The 21,697-nt window shown below is 44.5% G+C and overlaps 1 long non-coding RNA gene across 3 annotated transcripts; it reads left to right on the top strand.

Annotated features, from left to right (window-relative positions):
* The first annotated feature begins 612 nt into the window (after positions 1–612).
* LOC102062834 (uncharacterized) lies at positions 613–12,583 on the top strand. 3 transcript variants are annotated; one of them, XR_003379799.2, is made up of 8 exons: positions 613–990; positions 2,665–3,379; positions 7,413–7,563; positions 8,026–8,119; positions 9,100–9,218; positions 9,766–9,908; positions 10,462–10,659; positions 11,973–12,583. It is a non-coding gene; the product is annotated as an uncharacterized LOC102062834 (long non-coding RNA). The 3 variants fall into 3 exon arrangements; XR_012581686.1 differs by having other exon boundaries at positions 2,665–3,701; positions 10,511–10,659; positions 11,973–12,581; XR_012581685.1 differs by having other exon boundaries at positions 617–990; positions 2,665–3,701; positions 11,973–12,577.
* Positions 12,584–21,697: the final 9,114 nt, after the last annotated feature.

The following is a 21,697-nucleotide window of genomic DNA, read 5'->3' as shown; positions in this document are numbered from 1 at the left end:
TGCAAAAGCCATGCTTTAAGGTGAAAGGGAAAATAGACCTCATTTCAGTGAGGTTAATAATGGGAGAAATCATCAACCAGGAGTGTTGTGTGCCACCAGCTCCACTTGGGATAAAATCATGTTTTGTCTTTCATACAAATTGGTGAAATTTGAAGGCAAATGAAGAGGCAGTGAGTTTTATGTCCATTATTTCTTTAGAAAAGAAAGTTTTGGGAAAGAAAACCTTGAGATGTTACTTATTTGTGGTCTTTCCTCAGTGTCAGATACATCCAGAAATTGTTGGCATTCATTTTGTTTAGAAAAAGGCAGATTTGATACTGGAATAGGCCTCTCCTAAACCAAACAAAAATGTTTTCTTCATTCCACAATCATTTTTCTTACAGCTTCATCCAAAGGCTGTTAAACCAAGGAAGAGCTCACTCTTCAGTGCCGGGCATTGTCATTACCACTTTCAAGCCCATTGTTTTTCCAGGAGAGAGAACCAAATTTCAGTCCCTGTTGCTTGGCTACAGCCCCTCCAAGCCTCTTGGAACCCATGGGTTTGTAACACCTCAGAAAAGCAGGCATGTGCAGCTTTCCCTTCAATTATTTATGCAGCTAGTTGTTGATTCCTTTTTGTCTGGTGACCCGATGAAATGTTTCACTAACTCCGCGCTCCTCCTGCCCAAGGCTTTATGCTGTTGTCCTTGGCTTTTCCCTGGGAATGCTCTCCAAGTGGGAATCAAATGTTTTCCTGGAATCCTGAATGGGCAGCCCAGAAAGGAAAGTGTTGCCTGGGTAACTCAGCAAAACAACCCAAACCTGTTGGTTTGAGTGAGTGTGTGCTGTTTGCCTGCCGAGGCACAGAGCAGCACTTGGGCACCAAAAGTGAGCTCCTCTTCCTCTTCAGGGCCATGCACATCACACCTCCAAAATGCCCCAAGAAATTCTCTCTTTCTAACTGAATCATCCAACACAAACGCCCTGGATTCCTGGATATGTTCAAAGCAGGTAAGATCAATAAAAGCTGGCTTTCTGCTGGTGCTGAAGTGTTGTTATGTGTTTAGGTCTGATTGTACTGGTGATATTGACCTGATGGTTTGATATCAACAATTTGTATCAAGTTAACACCAAAAAAAAAAATTTTACATAAAGAACATAAAATTACATCAATAATTTGATTTATCCCAAAATTAGATTTATCTAAACTGATTTATTCCTGAATCAGAAAAATGTTAGAATAGAGAAATTTCTTTCAAGTATCCTTCAATGACAATCAGAAATGTCAGCTCAGAAACTCAGCCAGTAATTGCAGACTTTAAAGCCAGACTGTTCATCCAGTCTGGTCTGAACAAAGTCAGTGGCTGGGAATCCTGTGTGAATGCTGACCCTGGGCACAGGAACAGAATTTCTGCTCCCACAGTGCCAGGATTTCATGGTCTGAGCATCTCAGTTATTTCTGTATAAAAGGAGGAGGGATAATATTATTTCCTTTCTTCCTACTCTTTGTCTGTGTGCTCTGTTCAATTAGAGCACAAACCCTCTGGAGCAAACTCTGTTTTCCTGACTTTCTGTGGTGCCCAGAACAACGGGGCCTCTGGTGGCCTACAGCAGTGAGAATAATTGGGATTGTTTCTGTCATTAATCAGACCTCAGGATGAGCTGTATTCTGCCCATCCTACAAATTTCATGGACGTGCAGGGAAGAATCCAAAGGGACAAAAAAAAGATGTGAGAGACACAGGGTTGAGACCGATGCCCACCCTGTGTTTACCCAATTCAAAGACAAAATTACTGGTCAAAATTTCATAAAGTTGGAAAAAAGATTTCTTTCTTGCAGAGCTGGGGACACACTGCTGAATTTCTTGTCAGAAGCACATTTTTATGGGCAGGTTGTAAAGATCTGAAAAATAGTGTTTATAATGGAAAGGCTGACACCATGTAAAATATGTCGTTCCTCTGGAATAGCACAGAGATAATTTTTCATGGGCTTTATGAGGAATGCATTTGCCATAAAAGATCTGAAGCCCATTAGGCTGTGATGGGGACCAATACCTTTCATTTTATAGACAGAGGAAAAAATGGCAAGTAGAAAGGCCCCAAATTACAATCCTGTTTGATTTAGATATTAATTTCTTTATTCTTAGCAGACAGAGAAATTATTCTCTCAAGTGACCTGATGAATCTCTTAAAACCCTGTCCTCGCCCACCCAGTAATAAACTCAGTTCTTAGCACATAAAGTTTTAATGAAACCTGGGTGGAATGACTACTTTGTTAAATTTCACATAATGATCTGTCAGTTCAACATTTGGAACCATGGAATGCCTGAGCATGGAGCTGAAATTCTCTAATTACCATGATTCCCCTCTGTTTTCCTGGCACGGTGAAATTTGCCAGCAGAATTTCTGAGAGAAGGTTTTGGAGCCTTCAGCAACCATTGGGGAAAGCGCAGACCTTTCTGTATAGAACGACCTTATAATGATCAGCCTTTGTAGTGACCTAAAAGAGAAAAATGTGAAGGAGAAGGAGGATAAGGAATGTTTTGTATGTGAAGAAGCTGCGAGGTAGAAGTCTAAACCGCAGAGGTTTTGACAATATGGCATTTCCAACTGAATAACCCAGGGCAGAGAGGATTGTGGACTTTTTCCACATTGATTTTAATCTATTTACCCCCTCTTTTTTCAGGACAAACCCCAGGAACTGAAGTGAGGAAGGGGCTGTGCCTGTGGTGCGGGAGTCACAGATCAATAGGGGACAATTTACAGCTCCATCGTAACCTTCTCCCAAAACCTGGGTCCCACCACCATTGTTGGAGTTTAAAAACCATCTGTGAACTTCAGCAGGGACTAACCAGTGCCCACAACCACACTGGGCTGCTGCAATCCCACCCTGGAGCCCTGCCAGCGCCTGCACTTTGTCTGGGTGAACAAACAAAAATCAAACTCATATTCACTGGGCCAATTCTCAGAACCTACAGCTTTAATGGTCTAAGAAAAATATAATATAAAAACAGACACAAACCTGGCCTGTTGGTTCCCACCAAGAGAAGAATCTCTTGTTCTCATTCTCGGCTGCAAACCTGAAGAAGGAAGCCTAGAAGAGGTTCCTAAAATGGCTGAGTACATTCAAATGAGGCAAGAACGCCCAACAGAGCGAACAGGTGCCCATAAAAAACCTTCCTGAACATTACATAAAACCTGACCCTCTTCAAGTATTTTCTTTTCATCCAACAGATAGATACACTAATAAGGCATTTAACAAGCCACTAATGAAGCAGGAGATCTTTTAGGCAACAAAAATACCAACTTCAAGAGGGCAAAACCGTGAAAGGAATTGAAAGTGGAGCGGCCGGCACGCGCAGACCAGAGATTCAGCTGGATGATCACGTATCCTGCTACAGGTATCACCAACCTATCTTTAGGCACCTTCTGGAGAGCCAGCTCACTGATACCAGCTGGATCAGCCCAGGAATTTGTTTGATGTGCTTAAGAGGTTGGTAACAATAGCTCCTAAGGTGACAGCGGCGGCAGCGTTGCGCGGTGACAGCGTTTCCTTGGAGACAGCGAATCCATCCATCGGGATCCCGGCAGGTTCCCCCCTCCAGAGAGCCTGGAACTCCCTCCCTGAGCAGGGCCAGAGATGGGAAGATAAGCCCTGCCTGTAGACAAATAGCCCTGTGCAAGATGTGAGGATTTCATGCAGCAGCCAGACATGTCTGAAAGGTAGGAGGGTGCAAGGAGACACGAACCTGTAGTCATTGCTTGACATGCTTTGACAACAAAGATAGAGTTACAGGATTGAGTGTCTTTTTAAAATGTACCAGCCTGTATTGCTGAAGGAGATTGCTGTGCAGGGAAAACAGGAGCTCAAACAGAGCTGTTTTTCTTGGTGTCAGTGCCTGATTGCTGGAAGGAAAAAGCTGCCCCAACAAAAATGTTGAGTTTGTTGTGAAAATGTGTGGATTGAGGTGTGGGCTTTGTGTTGGTGCAAGCTGGATCCAAGAGGAAAATGTTAGTTAATATGCTAAGAGTGTATCATTATGGTGATGGGACCTAATTAAGTTAATTATGTCGTGGGGGGGGGGGCAATTTTATGAAGCATAAAGCAAGATAATTGATGCTGCAGCTATCAGCAAGGATGCTTTGTAGCCATAACTTACAGGTGTGTTTGTCACTAAATTACGCTCAGAAGAACTGCTTCAAAATGTTGCATAATGTCTCCTAAAACTCCTATAAAAATAATTGAGAGGTAATAGAGCATGCAAACACTGTGTCCATATCTTCTACTCTGCTAAGTTCAGAGAGTTCTCATAATAAATGTTTGCATACAAGCAGAGCTGCTCTGGAGCAGTAAATTGTGTGCATTTGAAATGAAGCACAGCCTGAATTCTGAGTTTGCCATCTCTTAAATACTTTCACAAGCTGGTAACTTATCCTTGCAGTTCATTTATGGCTTTGGCATTTGCCATTGACTGGGACAACCCAAATAATTGGGTGTTTAGAACCTGGGAGTGTTCACTTATGTGTGCAGGTGCTTTGGGCAGGTCCAGAACCTCTCTTGGAGCCTACAAAATCAGCAGCTCTCACCCAGTGATACAAAGTTTTTGCTTTGGGAGGATTTATTGCTCTTAGTTTCTCTAGTTTGGAATTTTTTTTTTCTATTCCTTCAAGATGATCTTGAAACACATTTGATTTGGTTCCTTCCTTTAGAATGGTGCACATTTTTCACTCCCACAGCATCAAGACTGAATGATCTGAGAGCACTTTGCTGCTAAATAAGAACCTGACCAGAGCTCCCTGAGCTCAACCACAGGAGCAGGGCCCCTTCCATCAGATGTGGGCTGTGATTTGGTGGGATGTAGCAAGCACCACGGGAATCCTGCTATGTGAAGAGTTATTTATAACCCTACTACTGGTTCCCAAACCTTTTATCCAGGGATTTCAGATTTAAGGGGAAAGCAGCTGGGGCTCAGTGAAAGCTAAGCCTGCTGGAGAATGCTGATTCCTGAAGAGCAGCTGGGATAAGGCTGTGAGAAGCTAGACCAGACCCCAGAACTGCTCAAAAGGCTGGGACAAAAAGCCTTTCAAATCCCAAATGCAAGAGTTTGCTCATATGCTCACTCCTCTTTAGCTGAGCTCCCCATTTTCTGTGCAGCAGAGCTGAACCTGAGCTGCAGAGTCTCAGATGTTTGTTTGTCGAGGCTGCTGTTCCATCAGGAGAAAGGATTTGACTGACACTCCTTTTTTAACAGCCAAATAGCTAAAACATACACAGGAGGGACTTTTCACTCTGTTTCTCACTCAGTATCTTTCACTGGTGCAGTTTCAGAAGCAGCTCAGCTTTTGCTCTTCAAAGTCTTTTCGTGGCTTTTAATGTGTCCTGCACTGAAAGGCAGCTGCACTCAGAGGGGCTTGCACTGCACTCAGGAGCCTGGAGCACCCTGGGCTCTCTGGAGACCTGGCCAAGGTGTCAGAGAGCAGAACCTTTCCCTGGGCTCTCTGCAAACCTGGCCAAGGTGTCTGAGAGCAGAACCTTTCCCTGGGCTCTCTGCAAACCTGGCCAAGGTGTCTGAGAGAGCAGAACATTTCCCTGGGCTCTCTGCAAACCTGGCCAAGGTGTCAGAGAGCAGAACATTTCCCAGCCCCACAGCTGACACTGACATCCTGATGAGCTGGGCTTTGATCAGGGAGCTCAGCAGTGCAGGGTTTTCCAGGGTACAGCCTGATATCTCCTCAGCCATGCTCTTAAAAAGACTGAAGTTGTTCTGTTCTGTTCTCATTCCTGACAGTTTGCAAAACACTTCAGGCACTGAATTCCTCCCTGGGACTTCTACTGAGGAGAATAATGTAAAATGCAAGGGTTTGGCCACGAGTGCTTCCAGTTACCCCCCAGCCTGTGCGCCCTCTTGTCAGCTCACAGGGAGCAATGCAGACTTCAAGGTGCCTGCAAAGAATTGTTTGGTACAGTTTTGTGGGGTTTTGTTTATTACTGAGATGGAAAATAACTTTGTAATGATTTGGTGTCAGCAGCAAAGCTGTAGCCATGATAGGAACTGGACTGAGGGCCAGCCTCAGAAATTAGGAGCTGGTCACACACAAGATTTTTCGCCCCCATTACCTTTTGAAGTTTCCTTTCCAAACCTCTATTACAGAATTCTTAAAATATAGTCAAGCACCTCTGCTTAAAGGACATCATAAATAGTCCCCCACAGCCCCCAAAAAGAGGGAGAATGGAGGAATGCAATTGCCACAGAGGTTTTCCATTAGTGAAATTAATTCTTCTCTCATAAGAATTTAGGCCCATGATTTATGATAACCACCAATTTCTCACTGCAGGCGAAGTGAGAGGAAATGACTCAGCCTGGACAGACATCATGAATCTAATTTTTTTTCCCTTAATGCTTGACATAATCTAGTGTGCTGCTCCCAGAGGTGTCATTGGAGATTCATATCCAGCCAAAGGGCCTCACAATCAAGGCAGGAAATTTTGTTCCTTTCATGTATTGTGAGATCTGTAATTGCTTGGAATTGCATCCTGCCTCCTTCATTGCCACTCCTTTTTCATCAATTCTGCAGCAAAACAGGAAGGTAAACAAAGCAAGGGAGGGAAAAGCTGTGTGGCACTCCAGAAAAATCTCCTGTGACATAATCTGGGGGTCCAGCTGGTGCTTATTAAACCCAGGCAGTTTTGAGATGAAAGAAGTTTCTTTCTGTCACTCCTTCCCATGGAAATCTCACTACCCACCTGACTGGGGAAGTTGTATCCATCACATCTTTATTTTTTTCTGGAACTTTATGTTTTACTTGCCATCACCAGTACAGAGTTTTGTGAGTGGGTTTCCTGCCAGGAGATCAGAATAGATACCATGTTAAATGGTTCAGCTGAAATGTTTTATCCCACATTTCCAGGGGCTGGGAGTGCATATTCCTGTCTCAGCAGAGGAGGTAGTATCTAGCTGAGAGGAAGGTAGGTTTTGAAAAGTCTTGCAGTTATAAATAGTCATTTGAATACATCCTAAAAGATCACTTTCAAACTGATCAAAATAACAGATCTTTTTCTTAAACACAAATGAATTTCTACAAATTTCTTTGCTCTGATCTCATTTAACATAAAAGGATGTAAAAGCAGAACAAACAGCAAGATAGAACTAAACAAGAATTCCCAGCACTTTTTTTTTTTTTAATTTTTATTTTTATTTTCTGGGATTTTTTTTTACCATTTACCCAAGGTAAATCCTCTTTTCCCAGGGCTGCTGTGAGTGAACTCCTGCTGCTCCCCAGCACACACCCCCCCAAGGGGCTGCTGCCTGCTGGCAAATTCTACCCTGAGCTATTCTTATTTTCTGTAATGATTTTCTGTAATTATAAAACAAACCCAACAAAATTTGCATTTCCCTGGACAGAACCTAGGCTGGCTCAACATCTCCTCTCTAGTTCCTCAGGTCTGACTACAAGCAACCAGAAGTTCTTGAAATTCTACTCCTCCTACTGCTCCATCCTGAGGGATGCCCACAATATTCCACTGGTTTTACCCCAAAACAGAGGAACCCTCGGGCAGAGCTGGGACCCCAGGCTCCCTTTCCCAGTAAGTGTTGGGTTTCCCAGTCTGACTGCAGGTTTGTAGAAAAGAGACATTGACAAAGAGGAGCTAAGCAGAAATGTCCTCCTCAGCTTTGAAGAGGATTCTGTTTACCTCCTTTTATCCTCCAAAACTGGGCTGGAATGTAAATAAGGTTCTGTCCTTTGGGGTGAGCTGTGGCAGGGGATTTGCCTCAGCCTTTGAGCACCAAACTGCAGCTCTGGGCAGGGGAATAATGAGCCCTGAAGAGGCTCCCTCCAATATTTGAGCCAATTTACTGCAGTTAACCAGGACGAGCTGTGGCAACCTCCACTGAGCTGTGAATTCCCACAGCATTCACCAGCTCCTGCATGTGGCTCTGACTGGGGCATTTCTGCTGTAATAAGGCCAGAAATAAGGGAAAATGCAGTGCCAAAACCTCAAGAGCTTCTACTGATTTTTGTATCTTTATTTTTCCCTTTTTTTAAGCTTCCCTCTGACTCCTTCAAGTATCTTGGCTGGTGTGACATAGAGGAACACAGTGTGAGAGGGAATCAGCTCCTCTGCCCCCGAGTGAGGGAAGGTAAAGATCAAAAAGACACTTTGACATCTCAGCCCTGACTCCATCGAGTCAAAGAGTGCATCCTTAAAAGGGATGAGCTGAAATCCTGCCCCTTCTCAAAAGAATGGCAAACTCCAGGATTTCAGCTCACAGTGCCCAAGCTGGCTTTATTTTTTTAATCATTAGGAAATTATCCTTTGTCATTTCCAAAATTAAAAACAACTGCCTGAACTGCAAACTGAAATTTTTTAGTATTAATGTGCTGCTGATTACTTCTCTCAGAAGCTGATTAACATTTGACTGTTCAGAATGCAGTAGCCATGTGCCAAACAGCCAAGCAAGAGGGAAGCCCAGCCCTGCAAACAGTGGCACATTTCTTGTATTTTAAGACTAAATTGGCTCAATTGCAATCCATACACTCTCAAGAACAGATGGGTTTTAAAATCCAGTATTTGCATGTTTGGGAGTAAACAGTGGAAGATTTCCAGCCAGTCCTTGCTTTAATCAGGAATTTGAAGATGCCCACAGCTCTAAACTTTTCATTAAGACTTTAAGTCTTAGTGTGTGTGTGTCTCAATACAAATGAGGTTTAGAATGGAGCTGTTGGTTTTTGGCACTGCTCTGGAAGCTGAAACAGTTTCCTTTCTCAGGACAATCAAAGGCTAACTCACAGCATGGCAAGGAATAAGGAGAAATTTAGAGCTCAGATCCTTAAGAACAACCTTTCAGAAATGGTTTTCATTCTGATCTGTAGCAGATCTGTCATTTACCAACCATGCACAAAGACTGCAGATTGCTGGCTGAATTATGGGCCTGGGAATGGCAGAAAAATCTTCCCATTAATTTAAATCTCAGAAGCCTGGAAAGTCACACACCTATAATATTATATATATTTCTTCATTACAGAATCTTCCCAGCAATATAAATATATATTCTTCCAGCAAGTGACTAAGTGCCAGTTCTGTATCAATCCTCAACTGTAAATCTTTTTCTCTGACCAGGGCCCTCAGAAGAAGAGCTGTTTTTCAGGAAAGAAGAATATACTCTGAAAAGAAGAAAACAAGTAACTGACGCAGAGAAATGGGAAAAGAGGATGCAAGAGAACTGGGAAAACTGTGCTGTAAAACTTCCTCATTAACACTTTGGACTGTAGCTGTAAAGAAGCCAAATAATCACGTGCTGGCTGCTCACTGCATTTAATAGATTTAAACCAGTGATAAGTGGCTGTGGCAAGGGGTGGAATTGGATGAATTTTGAATTCCCTGCCAACTCAGCCCATTCTGTGAGGATTCTATGAATATTTAAATCTGGCTGCTGCACAGACCTTTGGTGCCAGCTGGGTTTAGAGACCAAACCAAAAAGCCACAATCACTCAGTCCTGCTCCCTCCCACACCCTGGTAACCCCACTCACAAAGGAAGGAGGAGATGGACACTCAAATTCATGCTTGAGAGATGGTTTCTTCCTTCCTTTCAAATAATTAAGGAGTCCAGCACTCTGATTCTGAGGTGGATTTGGCACTTGGTACCACCAATTGTTATAAAAGCAGCAGCATAAAATGTGTTCTCATTTTAACTGCCTCTGACTAATTCTATATTTAATTATATAGCTATTACAAAGCAAGGGAAAAAAAAAAAAAGTGATTTCTCTTATTTTTGCCCTTCCCAGGAGCTGAACCTTTCATTCCAGGACCTGGGTGATCTTTACCAGGTGGAAAACCTCAAAAGAATCCTCCACAGATTAATCCGGGTGGAAAAGCTTTGGTTGGTGGACAATTCCCTGACAGACCTCAGTGCCATAAGGTTGCCAAGGTAGACAAAATGTCCTGCTTCTATTCTCATGTAATCTATTTCTATTTTTATGTAATAGCCCAGAAATCAGAATTTTCCTGAAGTGACAGCTGGGGCAGGCTCTTGAGAGCTGCCAAATCTGCTCTTGGGGGGTGCTGGGGTGAGAATCCATCAGTTCATTGCTGAAAATACCCAGTGAGGAGATCACATCACATCACACCCCTTTGATTCCTGGGGAATAATTAATGAGTCCAGCCAGCTTCAGGGAGATCTGTGCCAAAAGGGGAAGCTGTTGCACACAGAAGGAATCTCTGTGAAGAGATGGGGGAGCACAACCCAAGCAGAGAGGCCATGACAACTGTAAATTTATTTTATCATCCATCTGTTGCTACTCTGCTGCTGTGTATTTAGGTGTATGGAGAGTAGTAGTATTGAGAACAGAAATAATGATGCATCTGTTGCACAAGATAAAGAAATAAGGGAATAAAATGTAAACCAGTGTATAAAACCCATCCCTGTTGCAGGGGCTCTGTCCCAGATGTGATAGTGATGCCATACACTTTGTACTTTACAGATGCAGAGAGCTAAATGTAAATAAAAACCACTTTACATCCTTCAAACAGCTGCCAAAAGTCCCTCAGATTCAGCACTTATCTCTTGCTGAAAACAACATCACGAGCCTGAGTGGGATTTCAGACTTCAGGCACACCCCACTGGAATCCCTCATCCTCAAGAGGAATCCCTGTGAGTTCCAGGAAAGATACAGACAGCTGTAAGTCTGACCCTCTCGTCGCTAACAAAAGTGATAAACACAAAATAATGTTTGCCAGAGTTTCAAAGGAATGGGATCTCAAACCAAACAAACTTTTTAAAGAAGGTTTTCCTTTTCTTGTGGTTTTAATGCTCTGAAATGCTCCAGGAACATGGCTTAGTGAGCTATTATGTGATAAAAGCCCCCAAATATTCAGAAACTGCCTGTGATGCTTTTTAATGGCATGACTGGCAGTTCTGGAACTGAACTAAGCCCATGGATCAAGTTCAGAGACAGTGAGCAGGGCAGATAAATTAGATCCCCTTTTATTAATAGAAACTACCTATTACTCAACCTCTTCAGCCTCCTTGCATCCTTGGTGGCTTCTGCCTAAATTGCATTACATGTCAGAGCTGGAATCAGGGGGATGTCTTGAAAGATGGGAGCAAAAGCAGCAGAAAATCAAGTTCCCTTCATCTGATTTTTCTGGATTCCCCCTGTCCCTTGAGCAGCCTTTGGGACGGGCTGGAGATTTAACAGAGCAGCCTCAGACACTGGCAATGGAAATTCCAATCCAAGGCATAACAATCCAAGAAATTGAAGAGAACATAATCTATTCTAAGCTTCTCTCTTAGAAAATCTGCATGGTTGCATGCTTTGTCCCACTACAAACACAGCCAGGTGTTGATATTTTGAAGATAAACCTTGCAGAGTGTGTCTGAAATGGGACATACCTCCTCCCATTGCTTACTGAGAGGGGGAAAAAAGAAAGGAGGAGTTTAAAATAAATATTTAATGAAAACCGTTCTGAGTTTCCAGTAGTCCTGTGGGCATCCCTTTGGCAGTGTGGTGCTGATAAAGGCAGGGAGGCAGATATCAGCATGGAAGGGGGAAAAGTACATTTGAAATGATGGATTTCACCTTTATTATTTGCATAACTACAAGTCCAGGAGAACAAAAGCAGAAACCACGTTTTAACAATTCCTAATTGTATTTCTGCTGTCAATCTGCCAGTTCTTAGGGCAATTAAAAATTGGTGCCATTTGGTGTAACTCTGGTATCGTGTTCATTGTCAGCATTGGAAGACAGATTCTTGAAGTGCTTTATTGGGTCTGAGAATATAAAGGTGGTGCAATGAAGTGAAATCTGAGAGTTCTAATTAGCTCTTTATCAGATAAATTCTGCAACAAATGACAAATCAAGATTTCCAACCCAAATCTATTTTAGATATGTTTGAATCCACTGTTTCTTTTTTATCAGTGTCTCTTTTGTTCTCAACATTTCCCAAGATTATTTTTCTCAATTTCTGTTCTTTTCTTTTGTCTCTTTTTAAGTGTGTTCTCCAATTTGCCAAACCTGAAAATACTGGATGGCATCCCAAAACTGCCAGAGGACTGCTCACCCCCTGAGGTCAGGTTTTTTTACAGAATGTGTACTATACTCTAAAACAATATTTTTGTAGGATCTCAACTGTGCTACAACCACCTTTCTTAAAACAGACTGTAAATCCTGCTTATGGAAGTTCTGTTTTTTTTTTTTTTTACTGGTCAAAGAGATATTGAAACAGAAATAAAACATTTTTGAGTGCATTTGTGATACCAAGTATGGGTATGGATATGTAAATAAGACATAATGTTATACTGATATCATGAGTTGATTTAGTTTATTATTAAAATTAATTATTTATTAATAGCAAAATTTAAGTTTATTATTAAAAATAGTGTGTGCCAAGTAAGTATGGGTATGGATATGTAAATAAGACATAATGTTATACTGGATATTTATTAAATTTAATTTGGAGTTTAATTAATGGAGTTTATTTATTATTAAAATTATTGATTACTATTTATTAATAGCAAATTTTAAATTTATTATTAAAAATAGTGTGTGCCAAGTAAGTATGGGTATGGATATGTAAATAAGACATAATTTTATACTGGATATCATGAGTTGATTAAATTTATTATTAAAATTAATTATTATTATTTATTAATAGCAAACTTTAAATTTCTTTTTAAAAATAGTATGTGATTTTCCCATCTAGGAACTCTGTGTCAACAACTCACAATTATTGATTCCCACTGCACTTAAATAGAACATATCCAGGCTCAGACCCCAAGTTCATTGTGGGAAATGACACAGGGATGGACACCAATAGAAAAGGAAAACAAATTAATAAAAAGCCCCACCAATGTCCAGGTGCTCTTTAATGAGCTTTGTGCATGGGAAAAGCTCAGCCACCCCAACCATTTTGACCCTAATAATTAAAAAAGATCTTTCCTTGGAGTTTGGTGTGGCCAGAGAGCACTGGGGAGGGAAATCTTGAAAAGGAAAGGAGATTTTTGTCTCTGCTGGCATTGTCTGGGGATGTCCTGTTGCTTAATAGAGGCTCCTGAAAGCAAACCACAGGAGGGAGAGCCCTGACAGGGATCTGGGTTTCTGGATGCAATTATCTCTGAGAGGTCTCTGTCCTTCCTTTGATTGATTGCTGTCCAATCTTTGGGGTTTTTTTCCCCACCAGCACACAAATAGCTGTGCCACCAGCAGTGCTGGGGGAGAGGCGCAGAGCCCTGGAAATGAGGCCAATTAAGGGAATTGCCTCATTCCAGAGGCAGCCGATAAATCCTGTGCTGTGTGCCGGCTGCAGGGCAGCTCAGGTGGGTTCAGTGCAGGGATGGAGGAGAGCTCAGCCCTGCAGGGCTCTGCAGTGCCAGGGCTTGGAGCACAGAGGCCACAGCAGCTCTGTTCAGCATCTGTGCTCACAGAATCACAGAATCACAGAAATTCTAGGTTGGAACAGACCTTTAAGATCATCGAGTCCAACCCATGTTCTAACACCTCAACTAGATCATGGCACCAAGTGCCACATCCAGTCTTTTTTTAAACTCTTCGAGGGATGGTGACTCTACCACCTCCCTGGGTAGATGATTCCAGTATTTGACCAGTGCTGCACCCAGGCAGGAGAAATCAGCAGCTTGCAGAGTTTCCAGGCTCTCCCTTAGGGCTGCCCTTGCCTCTCCCACAGCTCAGCAGCCTAAACAGGGGAGCAAAATATTGTACGAATAAAATCAGATTTTAAATGTGTTACAGGATTGGCTCAGAGGGTTTTCTACAGCTGGGACAGGAAAAGGCTGTGGAGCACAGCTTGGTGGTCACCCTCAGGAAATCTTGAAATGTGGGGAAGCAGAGCAGGGCTCACAGGGCTGGATCAGCAGATCCAGTCAGTGAGATTTACCCCAGCACTGGGAGGAGAGCAGGCAGGGCAAACCCCTCCATAAACACACCCCAGGATCAGGAGGGAAACTGCACAGCCCACAGCAGAGAGCTTTCACAGGTTCACAGAGAGAGATTTGCACAGAAACAGCAAGGGCTTTGGGCAGGGAAACAGAACAGAACTGCTCCAGAGCAGCAATGTTTGCTGGGGAGGGGATAAGAGCAAAATGAAAACATGAAAGCTTTCTTTGGACTGAGGATGGTGGTCCACATCAGGTCTAGAAATGAATCCAGACACCTTATAACACATTATCATTATAAAGAACGCCTGTCATGTCTGGGAGTGGAAGGTTGAACACAAAGGATTGAATATATTTATTTTCAGCTGAGGATCTGTGTGAGAAAACACTGTGGTTTTGGAAATGAGGCAGGGAGCTGGAGCAGAGGGAAAAGAGAGCCTGAAGGACCTGCCTGATTGACCACTTGACCCTTAGTGACCACCTCACTGACCACCTGACCACCTTACCCCTACTGACCCCCTCACTGACCATCTGACCCCTTAGTGACCGCCTTATTGAGGCTTCCTTGGCCAAGCCAGGAGCAGAGGGAAAACAGAGCCTGAAGAACCTTCCTGACTGACCACTTGACCCCTACTGACCACCTCACTGGGGCTGTGGCTGGGGACAGGACAGACAGACAGACAGACAGACAGGCTTTTCCCAAAGTGCCAGCCAGCCCCTGAGGAGCACTCGAAGCAGCAGCGCTGGAATCTCAGCACGCAGCACTCAAGGCTCTCCCCCCAGAATTCAGCATCACAAAGTGGGGCTGGGATAGGGAATTGCTCCAGTCTCCTGGGCAGAGGGTTCAGTTCCCAGCTCCTGGTAAAGCTCCCACCCACCTCTTGCAGCTGTAATCAGGATTCTCTCCTGGGTGAGGCTCAGAGACTCTGCTGTTTGCACCTGAGTGCTGGGTCAGGCACACACACTGATTTATTCTCTCCAAACAGGAAGTTGGTTCTGCTCTCATCATTTTTCATTTCATTATTTTAATGCTCTGGCTCTGGGATCCCAGGGAAATGTGAGGTAATTCTGATTTTATTTAAAGTGCATCCAGGAGCAAGAATGTGCTGGTGATGTTTGAGGCATTTTGCTGTGAAGAGGCTTAAAAGGAGATCACAGAACCACGGAATGGTTTAGGTTGGAAGGGACAGAAAAGCCCATTTAAATCATCCCCCTGCCACGGGTTACTCCAAACCCTGTCCAGCCTGGCCTTGGAAACTTCCAGGGATCCAGGGGCAGCTTCTCTGAGAACTCTGTGCCAGGGTCTGCCCTGAAGAATTTCTTCCATCCATTCTGAAATGTAAAATAGCAGCTGCCATTGGTGAGCTCAGTATCAAAGTGTCACGGAATCAATTTCCAATTACTTACAAAGATTCCTTTGGACCTGACATTTCATGAAAATTTAGCAAAGCATTCCCAAAGTCTGCTCTAAGCTCCTGGGACAGAATTTCCTGCAGGCTGAGCTGTTCTCTCCTTGCCCTCTGCCTGCTCGTGCCAGAGCATTTGGGGTCTCTGGAGCTGTGTGGACAGAAGGAAATGGGTGGTGGAGCAAGTTCTGTGGGATTAAACAAATCAGCCAAACACCCTCCTGAGTTCTGCCCTCCTCCTCCATCCTCCTTATGTTGTTTTAATTAAGTTGTAATTAATCTCTTTCTTTTAAACAAATTATTTCCCTCATTTACTTGGAGTTGCATCCTTTAATTTGCATGGGGCTGCTTGCAGGAGGGCCAGGCTGCAATTCCAGAGAGGAGGAATCACTGCCCAGACATCCTCAGCTCTTGTCCCAGGGGTGAAGGGAACTCAGCTGGGTCAAGGCTCATTCTGAACCTCCCTCAGAACAATTCCAGCTGTTCCCTGGAGTCTCCTTTTCTCTGTTTGAGCAAACCCCATTGATTGGAAGAGGAGCCATTCACAGAATTAGGGGCTCATCTGTTGGATGGATATCTGTGTGAGTCCTGGGAGCTGCCCCTGCCATTAATATTGGCTGGGGTGAAATAGCATGACCTGAACTGCCCAACAATGAGCACTGGAGAGAGCAGAGCAGCCACAAAACCCTGGCCAATCAGCTCAACTGCAGCTGCCACAAGTTCAAATGAATTAGGAAAAAAAAAAAGTTTTATTCAGTGGGATGAGCTACAGCCAAAAGAAACACAGATTTCACAGAGAAACACTGAACTTCTGGACAATAATAACCAGCTGCAGTTTGCCACTCTTTCTTCCTTAAGCCATTCTGGGTCTCTTGGTTGTTGAGTTTTTGCTGAAAGTTGTACCCAGCATGCCTGAAAGAGCCCACCTGAGGGAGCTGCCACTGGGTCTTGGCTTTAAAGTGCCTTTTTTCCTCTTTGTGCTAATTTTTTGGGTTGTGCAAATTATTCTCCAGCGCTTCCTGCGGGCCTCAAAGAATTCCAATTCACAGGATTTCTAAAAGGATTACATCCCCTCATTATGGAGCTCCTTATAAAATTGCCTAGATGTTCATGTTAAAGGTCCCTTTTAGAGCCACAATGGGCTGGTTCTGTGCAGAGAGACTCCCAAAATTCTCTGTGGGGCTGAGCACACTCAGAGCACCCCACACATCCCTCCCAGGCTGTTTCTGCTGGGCACTGTTAAACCATTTCTTCCTAAAAATTATGAAATTCAAGTTTCTCACCTATAATTTCACCTTGAGCTGGAGCCCAGGGGATGTTTGCAGTGCCTGGTTTGGGAGGGGGTTAGCAGGGAGCTGCCTGGGCTCTCTCAGCCATCACTTCAGCTCCTCTCCCGGGTGTTTCTCATTGCTGGAAATTGCTGTGGTGGTCAGGTGAGGGTAACTCAGTGCTGCTTCATGGGTGGAAGGATGGAGCCCACCTGGGACAGGTCAGGTTGGGATGGATCCTTCTGGAACAGCCTCACCCAGGTAAGGGGAGATCCTGCACCCAAAGGTGCCCAGATTGCCCCACAAATTGATTGTGGGGCAATGATTTCAATGCTGCAGCTCAGCAATGCTTAAGGCTGGTGCCACAGGTTTGTGATTTTCTATGTTTCAGGTTCTGTGCTGCTTTAGTGTGTGGATGCTGAGCTCTGTGCACAGAGCAGGGAGACAAAACAATTCCTGCTCCAGCTGGGCACCAAGGACAAATGACCCAAATCTCAGCCCAGGAGCACAAACCCCGTGGGCTGCAGAGAGAAAAACAAGCAGGGTGGGACTGCCTGGGCTAAAGCTGGAATGGGACAATGAACTGCAAGGTGCAAATGGAGCAGAACTGATCCCAGGGACAGAGCCCGGGAGCGCTCGTGCATTTTGGGGCCATTTTGGGTCATCTTGGGTGCAGCCCTGGCTGGGCTCTGGTGCTGCCCAAGGTGGATCCATGGAGGAGATGCTTTGGATAAATCCCTGCTTTATTCTTTAGCTCTGTCCAGCCTCTGTTCTGGGGCACTGGGGCAGTGCCAGTTCCACAGGATCTGCCTCCACATCCCCATGGATGCTGGAGATGCCTGTGCAGTGCAGGGCTGGGCTCTGGGAGCAGCATTTGGGCTGCTCTGTCCCAGGAATGGCAGACTCTGCTTTGCTCAGGTAGCACTTCATGAACTTTTCTCAGCAGGTATTCATTTACCCAGCATTTCCCCATTTTACAGGAATAATGTCCTGTACAGCTTTTTCATCTCCTCAGCTGCCAGAGGGGATCAGGCTGTTATATACAGGGAAAATTGCTCTCATAATCAGTTCTTGAGGGCTTTTGTTGCTAAGTTTTTATTCTATGATGGAGAGTCTGTGCTGCTTTAACATCGCACAGTGTCTCAGCCCCTAATCCTTTCACAATTAAGCAAATATATTTTGCTTTCTTGAGAGATAACAGAAATCCTGCTTAAAGCACAAAGCAAAGCCAAACAACGAGAACAAAATTCTTGCACAATGAAATTGCAGGAGCAGCACTGAGGAAGCTTTTCAAAGGCAGTGAAACCTCTCCACAAAGGTAACTCCAGCCAGCAGGAATGGTTTTAAAGTATTTCCACGTTTTTCATGCTCTTTTCTCTGACCTTTAGTGCAAGGCCATCTGTGCTGAGCAGCTGATTCTCGTGGTCCCTTGAGTGGCTGCTGCAGATAAGCTTCAGAGTGTATAATAAGGACTAAAACCTGTTGGAAGAATACATTTTTTAAACCTTCCCCCTTCCAGATAAAGTTTGCTATAACTAATTTAGCCCCTGAAGGAACGAGTCTATTAGCCCTTTGATAGCTAATTTAATTCCTGATAATTTATTGTGCTGGGTGGGTTGGGAAAACAGATTCAAAGGCCTTTTGGAGGATAATAAGAAAATCATCAGGGGAGCTAAAACACTGTGGAAAAGGGAAATGGCTGAAAGGTGAGGCTGAGAGAGCTGGGAGTGCCTGCCTGGGTTGTGTGAGGGGATTGGCAGCTGGAAGGGGGATCTGATCCCGACCCTGATCCGGATCCCAACCCTAATTCTGATCCAGATCCTGATCCCAATCCTGAACCTGATTCCGATCCAGATCCCAACCCTAATTCTGATCCAGATCCTGATCCCAATCTTGATTCTGATTCAGATCCCAATCCTGATCCCTATCCCGATCCCAACCCTGATCCTGATCCAAATCTTGATCCCAATCCCGATCCCAAACCTGATCCCAATCTGAAGGCCAGGGCGGTGTCTGGGGACAGGAGAAGGTGAAGAATCTGCCTTGAGGGAAAATAAAATTTTTTAGGCTCAGTGTTTTGGCAATTCCTGCTTTTCACTGTCAGATAAAAGGGTGTGTGATGAAGGAGGGGGCAGTGGTTGAAACTGAGGGGTTTTTGTTCCATAACCTGAGGGATTCATGTCACTTATTTGATTTTTATCTGTTGTTCCCATAGACCTTTATCTGCAGGTAAGGCCACAAGGTGCTGCTTTGTGCAGATCCCCTGCTGGCTCCTGTTGTTGGCTCTGGAGCTGGCGCTGTGCAGAACCGGTTCAGAGGAGAAAGGAGAGCATTTATTGGCATTTGTGTGTCTGCGGCACTCCAGGCTGGGGCAAGGTCCTGCCATAGAGTCCAATGTCCTGCACTGTGACCTGCAGTGCCTCAGACCGTCCCCTCCTGCAGGCACAGCTCACCCACACCTCTCCAAAACCCCCTCCGAGCCCTGGCCCTGCTCCTCCCCATGGGTTTTAGCTCCACAGCTGCTCCAAGCTGGTTTGGTGACTGCCAGATGTGAGCAATGTCCCTGCCATAAATCCAGCCTGCAAACCCTGCAGCTTTCTGTTCTGGGGCAAAACAACATTTCAAGGTGAGAATCCTTCTCCTGCTCCCTTCTGTAGACTTGTCACAGGTTTTTGTGCCATTTTTCAGGCTGGCTTCTTTCCGTTTCCTTTCCGTTTCCTTTCTGTTTTCTTTTTATTTTTCCTTTTTTCCTTTTCCTTTCCTTTTTTCCTTTTCCTTTCCTTTTTTCTTTTTCCTTTTCCTTTCCTTTTCCTTTCCTTTTTTCCTTTCCTTTTTCCCCTTTCCTTTTTTTCCCCTTTCCTTTTTTTCCCCTTTCCTTTTTTTCCCCTTTCCTTTTTTTCCCCTTTCCTTTTTTTCCCCTTTCCTTTTTTTCCCCTTTCCTTTTTTTCCCTTTTTCCTTTTCTTTCCCTTTTTCCTTTTCTTTCCCTTTTCGTTCCCTTTTTTCCCTTTTCTTTTCTTTCCCTCCCTAAGGTGCAGCCATACCATTATTAGGGAATATCTTGTCTGCATGAGGCCGGAGGTAGAACAGAACACTCAGAAAGAACCCCGGCATTTGAGAAAGAGCAGAACACACAGGAACAAGCCCAACAATCCAAAATCCGTGTTTGCACAGCTCATACCTCAGGAGGATGATGCTTGAGAGGCTTTCTGCCACCCCAGCGTGCCCTGAACCCTTGTGGGGACACCCCTTCCCCTGGGTGATGCTCCCTCTTGGAGAAGGATGCTGCCCACAGGAGCAGCTCCCAAAAATGCAGCTCCTTGCCGAGGCCCAGCTGTCAGGGCTGACAGGTTGTTAGAGATTCATGCTCACTTATGAGCCATGAAATAAAGCTCATCTCCCCTGCAATTTACTGCCATACAGTGCCATTGATTTTTATGGGAGCTGCCTGGTGTTTCATAGCACAGTGTAATTCTGCTCCTTTTTTTTCTTGGACAGTTCCAATTTGCCCATCGTTCACTTAATGGCTCAGTCAAGAGCCCACTGAGCTTTTTATAGTATTTAAATGGGAGGCATTAGCATGGCATGGATGCTTTAATACACCTGTGGATGAATCTTTAATACATTCTTATTGATCAGGTCCTTATTTGATAACAGAGGGCTGTCCTCCCTGTTTACACAGGCAGAAAACTCGGGCACAGAAGGGGAAATTATTGCAAATCTCACATGCAGGATTTAGCAACAGAGGAATCAAACCCACTTATTTTAAGCTGTAGAATCACAGAATGGTTTGGGTTGGAAGAGACATTAAAAATCATCCAGTTCCAGCACATTCCACCATCCCAGGCTGCTCCAAGCCCTGTCCAACCTGGCCATGGACTTTTTCAGAGATCCAGGGGCAGCTACAGCAGCTCTGGGCACCTGTGCCAGGCTCTCACCCTCCTCACAGGGAAGAATTTAACCCCAATATCCCCTCTAACCTCACTCTCTGTCAGTCTGCAGCCATTCCCCTGGTCCTGGCACTCCAGACCCTCCCAAACAGGCCCTGTATCTCCCTCCAGGTGCTGGAAGGTCACAACTGGATCCCCCCAAACTTTTCCAGTTCTCCCACCCTTTCCTCACAGCAGCTGTGCTCCATCCCCTGTGACTCCTGGGTGCTTTGAGAAGGTTTTTATTGCTGTTTTCGTGCCCAGAGCAGCCTCCTGTCTCTGCCTCTCTGGTTTTGCACAGCTCTGTTTGTGCTGGTGAGGTTTAACCCTGCTCTGCCCTGAGCCCTGGTTCACAATTAGATGAGAATTGTTGCAAAGGAGCTAAAGCAGGTCCTAGGGTTTAACAGGCCCTAAAGGAACTAATTAATTAATGAGGGTAAATTGTTGGTAAGATGATGTGAGCGTGTGGAAACAGCTCTTGGGGTCATTAAAAACCAAGAACAGATTTATTGGCTGCTCAGATGTCAATGAGCTTCCCTTACAAGCGTGGACATGGTATCCTGTGAGGGAGCTGGGACAGGCAGGGGAGGATCTGCCACTGCTGATGCAATATTAACCACAATTCCTCCACTTAATCCTCTTATTAGCTATTGCATTACTGGGCTGCCAGTGCTGCTGCCTGCTGGGGAGGGTGGGCCAGCAAGGAGCTGTCACCTCCTGGGCACATTTCAGGGGTTTGGACACTGAGGGTGACCCAGAAATCCATTGGCTGTCACAGACATCTTTTATGAAAAATCCTTTCCTTAGGATTTCTCCTCCTGAGAAGCTCAGAGGCCTCAGGGACAAAATGTAAACAATGATTATCTGCTGCTGAGGAATGCAGCAGGTGCATCTGGGATTGGTCTCATGTGGTTGTTTCTAATTAATGGCCAATTACAGTCAGCTGGCTCAGACTCTGTCTGAGACAGAAGCTTTATCATCATTCTTTCTGAGTCTATTCTTAGATTAGCTAGCCTTCTGGTGAAACCTTTTCTTCTATTCTTTTAGTATAGTTTTAATGTAATATATATCATAAAATAACAAATCAAGCCTTCTGAAACATGGAGTCAGATCCTCGTATCTTCCCTCATCCAAGAACCCCTGTGACCACCATCACAATTTGCAGGAGGTGATGCCCAAAAGGGCCCAAATCCTGTCAGGAATGGGGGAATTCCCTGCAGGTTTG

The sequence above is a fragment of the Zonotrichia albicollis genome, chromosome 9 (genome assembly GCF_047830755.1).
Source record: "Zonotrichia albicollis isolate bZonAlb1 chromosome 9, bZonAlb1.hap1, whole genome shotgun sequence".
Classification (NCBI taxonomy): Eukaryota; Metazoa; Chordata; class Aves; order Passeriformes; family Passerellidae; genus Zonotrichia; species Zonotrichia albicollis.
The sequence above is the reverse complement of the archived record's forward strand: the minus strand, read 5'-3'. Positions and strand labels throughout refer to the sequence as shown.